The 6,056-nt window shown below is 36.7% G+C and overlaps 1 long non-coding RNA gene across 1 annotated transcript in view; it reads left to right on the plus strand.

Moving 5' to 3' along the window:
• Positions 1-391, plus strand: part of LOC122808696 — a 47,903-nt gene extending 47,512 nt beyond the window's left edge. The window contains exon 4 of the long non-coding RNA XR_006365814.1: positions 1-391. This exon is cut by the window's left edge and continues 110 nt beyond it. This is a non-coding gene — a long non-coding RNA (uncharacterized LOC122808696).
• Positions 392-6,056: the final 5,665 nt, after the last annotated feature.

The raw sequence follows: 6,056 nt of genomic DNA on the forward strand, positions 1-6,056 counted from the left end.
CAGGTTGGAAGATAAGCTGTAATACAATGGCCACGTGTTTTTCATTCAAAATGTAAATCTAGTGTTTTTTTTTGCTTTCTGTTGACAACTGCCAGATCAGAAAAAACAAATGGATAATATGACATTAATGCATCAGTGAAATATAACCACCATCATGGGGTTCCTTTATTATACATGCAACTTCCTTAATCTGGTATCAGTGTAGTTGCTTCAAGGAATGAGATTTCACTTGAAAACATTTTTTTCAGTTATAATACTGTACCTGCCATTTCTTTTGGCACTTCTTCTTGTTTGAAATCTTCCCAGATGGCACCATTTCAGCTCCTGTTTGTGCATCTGGAGCATTTCTCCATGGGCCTCCGCTGAAAACAGGCTCTGTGGAACCTAGTCTTTCTTTTTCAACAAAAAATAAAAAATAAATAAAATAAATAAGATGCTAGAATTCTATAGCATAAGTTTTCTTAGTGACTCAAAAAGCGTTCTGCTAGTAGTTAGATTACATAGAAAGCAATCTGTTGCTTGTAGTAACATAAAGCAATGTACATTGTGGTCACTTTTTATTGCTTGAATTCCCTGTATGTATTGCTGTACAAACACATATACATTTTGTAAGTTTGTAAAAACTAATGAAATAAAAAAATGGAAATAAAAATAAATAAAAAAATGCAGTTTAAGCACAACTGTAGCTATTGATAAATAAAGTGGACATGTCTCATTCTTAATGTAATTTATGTTTTCAGGTAAAATACTTGTTTCAGAGTTTGTTGTTCGGCAATAAACATTTCCCATACTCAATGACATATCACTGATGTCTGTTTTCTTAAAATTATGCTTATCATTTAACTTCGATACCACTAAAACAGGTTTGCCTCGGATGAAGTGTGATCTGCAAAGCTGCATCAAGCTTTTAGTCTAACTAAAGATCTTGACAAGATCTGAAAATATTTTATAAATGCTTTGACTGGACTCCTGTTGCATTAATTAATGAATAACTACACATTTTCTATTTTCTAGTTTGTTAACCATATATACTTATCACTGAAGCAATTTTAGCTATTAAGTGTTCCTTGCGTATCTAAGATATACACGTAACATTTTATATTTTACTTATGTTTTATTATTTTTGTTTTTATGCTTTTTTCATAGTAGTTTTCTAACATAAAATACATTTTAAAATTCATCCTAGTTCTTTTTCAGCATGTAACACCATGGCTGTAAGGAAGTTATTCATCCTTATATGGAACATCAATGGAACATCAATGCAAATATTCATTTTGAAAGATTGCGTTCATTTTTGTTTGGGTGAAAATTTATTTGTATAAAAATCAAAGTAAACCTGCTCAATGGACTTTCAGTTATATTCTCTCTGAGTGAGGTGTGGCTGTATATTCATGAATGATTAAACAAAAATGTATTTCTCTCAGAAAGCAAAATGTTTGATATTTTAATTACCTGCATTTGAAATGTATGTATATAATTGAGTTCAAAGTGTTTTACTGAACAACGATATTTGTTCTATTCATGGATTAAGGCTATTCTGTCCCTGTGAGTCAGTGATGCCATTGTGTTGATGGAGGTTGCCTTGTCCTGCTTTTAACAGAAAGCTGGTTCCTCCCCTTCAATGTGATGACATCACTGAGTGAATGTACATAACATCACTGATACCCTGAGAGGGGTATCATTTAGGTACTGTGTATAGCAGTACATTATCCTGATTATATTCCACACATACATTGAAGCCGTCATGTTATATTGCACACCATGTCACCAGAAAAGTTTACATTAGGGCTACACTGATATGTATCCCATTGTTATTCATGACTGGACTGGTGTGGATAATAACCTCTTCAAAATGCTGAAATCTGACATTAAAAATGGAAACTCCAAAAATGTATGTCTAGTTTCTTTCTTCAGCACAGACATAGTGAACTACTATGAATACATGGCAAACTTTCATATATATATATATATATATATATATATATATATATATATATATATATATATATATATATATATATATATATATATACAACTAGTCACCTGCTCATCCATCCATCAGTGGAATACAGCAACTGCTATGCTCACTCTGTATAAAAATGGTTCACCGTTTTATCCATCAATAGAATACTCATTGCTGTTAACCAAAATATCTTTATATTGTAACATCCACCTGCAAATTGATATGTATGCTCTGACTTATTGTGAGCAATTTGTAACTTTTTTATACTATGTTAAAGTAAGCTACAACTTCTTATCTCATGTTATTAGGTTCATAGGTTGGTACTAGGCTATCAGCCCTAGGGTCTATACAAGCCTAGCCATAACAATTCCCCAGCTATTTCATCCCACACTATTTACATCCCTGGACCCCTGTCTAGCAGGGCGACTGATGTGATCCCTGGGGTGAATTTCCTTTCTCCCATCCAGTCATCAAGGTTCCTTTTGAAGAGGGCTAAAGAGGTGCTCTGCTTGACATGTACGGGCAGTCTATTCCAGAGTCTGGGGAGTCTCTGTGTCAGGAACCTATCCCTTCAGCATGTTTTGTTTATTGTGATGACAAGGTTTAGATCCCTGGAACATATGGCTCTGAGGGACTGGGATTTCTTTAAGTGTAGCATGTCCAACAGCTCTGGGTTTGACATGGCCCTGTATGTTTAGCAGAGATTGCCTCGGAGTAGACGATATACGACAGAGTATAGCTGGAGTTTTTTAAGACGGTCAGCATAGGGCATCTGCTTTAGGCCTGTGATTCTTTTAGTGAGGTATTTCTGCAGTCTTTCCAGTTGCTGCAGCTGTCTTCAGAGGTACATACCAAATGGGGCATTGTATTCTATAATGGGTCTAATGAGGGATGAGTACAGTGGGTTATTGTAAATTGTATTGTCTTTTTTAATTGTGCTGGAGCTTTTCTCCCCAGGACTCCACTGAAAATGGACACCTGCTGCCCAGTTAGACTATCCTGGTTAACAAATGTAAAAAAATAAATAAATACTTAGCCCAAACTGAAAGCTAATAAGAGCATGCTGCTGACTTAGGAATATGCAGTCTTGGAACCATATCACATATTTGAAATTTATGGAATCTTGTAATGATCTCATGGGTGGGTAAAAAAAATATATGTGTGTGTGTGTGTGTGTGTGTGTGTGTGTGTGTGTGTGTGTGTGTGTGTGTGTGTGTGTGTGTGTGTGTGTGTGTGTACTTATTTATTTTTATTTGTTAACTAAGTACACTTGCCTTTGGTGCTGGAAAATTGGAAGGCCATGGGCTCTGTTCTCACACCAGCCAATTGATACTGACAATGCAGTGCAACATAAGGGAGTGTTTCATTTCTGATTGTGATATCCTTTGGGTGAGCCATTAAACCACTCTCTCTTTTTTAATTTCTCCAAATCTTTTGGGTTTCTAATACCATGATGAGAATGGACCCCATTCCTAAGTCAAAGTACGATTAAAGTTCATGAAATTAGTATTGTTTCACTCTTTGATGTGAGCCAAAAGTGCTCCTCTCAACTCCCACAATGTGTCCAGTAATGACTCCTTCTGTAATTCGTACTGAGTTACATGTAGTGGTAGCATATCTAAATATGATTGAATACTCTTTTTTATGAGACCCGTTGCTCCTACTAGTATCGGAACTATCTGGGTATCTTTCTTCCATATTGCTGTCATTTCTGCTTGCAAATCCTGATATTTTATGACTTAGTGTCTCTCTGTGCACAGGATACTGTAATCACTGGGTGTGGCGATTTGAATGATTAATGCTAATTTTGTGTTCTTTTCTTGGACCACAACAACCGTTTTTTTGGCATCTATCTTTTGAACTGTTGGTAATGGATGATCCCATGTGATGTAGACTTCATCATTTTCTATGATGCATTGTGGCTCATGTTTCCAGTGTTTTTCAGCCACTTCAATACCATAATGTTTGTACTACCGCCAATGCAGCAGTCTCGCCACATTATTATGCCTTTCAGTATTCAGTCTTTCTACCATTAGTATGTCGCAACCAGCAATGAGGTGTACGACTGTTTCCAATGCTGTTTTACAAAACCTACATTTGTCTTTCTCCCACATGTTCAATGGACTTTGTAGACCATCGTGTACGTAGCCCACTATCTTGGGCCACCAATATTAACCTTTCATCTCTTGGTTTAAATTCAACTCTCCTTAAACATTCCTGCATTCATTCCTGATCAACATGAGTTTCTTCCAGAAGTTTTCTATACTTGCAACTATATTTATGCTTTTTCCACATTTCTTGCCTTCTCATCTGGTCCTTTGCTTTATATTCTTTCTTTTGTTTTTTTGCACATTCAGTTGCTGCCTGGTTTTTATCTACTTATTTGATTTCCATTCCTGCTTGATGCAGATATGCTTCTACTAGATTAAGCAGAGAAGTCATCATAGATTTATTCTCTTCATGTTTCAAATCTTTCACTATGTTTGGGTCTTGTGAGGTCAGCAGATATGTGTGGAGTCCCACAATTGCAGATCTAATCATGTAATCAATTTCAAGGAGGCCCATCCCTCCTTCAGAACAGGAATTATATAATCTTGGTATGCACTGATTTTTATAAATCATTTGGTGAGCATGAAGCATCCTTCTTGTTTTCCTATCTAATCTATCCAACATGTTTTGGGGCCAGTCAATCACTCCAAAACTGTAAGTTGGACAGAAGAGCAAATTGGTTTATAGCTTGGATTTTGTTCCTAGATGTCAGTGCTGTTTTCAGATTTAATTTAAATCTTCTGAAATATTGCTTACTAAGTTTTATTTGCATTTGTTCATGTTTTATTGTTAATCCTTCATCAGTTCCCAAATATGTATACACTCCTTCTTGCTCAAGTTCTTTTTATATCACATTCTTGTCCCAAACTGCTGTTTTCCTGGTGTTACAGTTTTCCTGTTTTAAAGGTTGCTTTTGCACATTTATCAAGACCAAATGACATTCTTATATCATCTGAAAAAGTTTTGACAATTTGCAGTTGTGCTTTCAGTTCCTCATCTGATGAGCTACACAATTTCACTCTCCCATATGCCTAAGTTGGTGGTAGCTTAGGTGGATGTAAAAGATTCCATGACACTTATTGGATCTTTATATTATGCACTTACTTGTGTGTTGTGCCACATAGAAGGACTTTCTCACTACTGTGGACACATGGTTTTTAAAGTTCAGATTAGTATCAACCTGAGTATCCAGATCACATACCACTGAGTCTAATCTTGGGTGGGGGGTGCTGTCTATTTTGTAATTAAGTGTAGTATTTGCTTTACAAAAGGGAATATATTTTTTCATTTAGTTTCTCTCCATGGCAATGGCAACAGTCATTTGTATGCTTTAACCCTTTCAGAAGTATATCCATATCATTCATGCACTCATTGATTGCCCCCAGTTTGCAGTCCTGCACAAACTTGGTCAGACAAAGACTGTCTACATTTGCTCTGACTTCTGGGAAATAAATACTGAGCAAGAAAGAGCCTAGTACAGAACACTATGTACACCTCTGGTGACTGGCCTCTTGCTAGAGGTGAATTCACCCACTTTGATAGTGCGTGTCCTGTCAGTGAGCAATTTGGCTACCCACCTGGTGATGTAGGCATTTATGCCCAGCTGAGAGATTTCTCTATAGTACCTGAGTTGGGAATTGTGTCAAATGCCTTGGCCAGGTCAAGTTAGGGGGGATGAATAGTCTTTCCCTCATCCATGGCCTTGATGACTTTCTGGAAGACGTCAGGCACATTTAACAGACAAGATCTTTGCTTAACAAATCTGAACTGAGTTTGTTCCAGAGTAGGGCGATTAACTATGTCCTTGTTGATAAGGTCCATGATGATTATTTCCATGGCCTTAATGATGATTCTAGTTCAGGCTTATGTGTCTATAATTCCCTGGTTATGTTGAGCATCCTCCCCTGTGCAGAAGGATGACTTTTGCTGTCCACCATTCTGCCAGAACATAACCTGTCTGGAGGCTGTGGTTAAATAGGGATCTAAGTGGGTCTGCTAGGCCAAGTTTGAAGTTATTTAAAAGGAAACCTGCGATGTTGTTAAG

Source organism: Protopterus annectens, chromosome 8.part0, assembly GCF_019279795.1.
Source record: "Protopterus annectens isolate FY-2018-M chromosome 8.part0, PAN1.0, whole genome shotgun sequence".
Classification (NCBI taxonomy): domain Eukaryota; kingdom Metazoa; phylum Chordata; order Ceratodontiformes; family Protopteridae; genus Protopterus; species Protopterus annectens.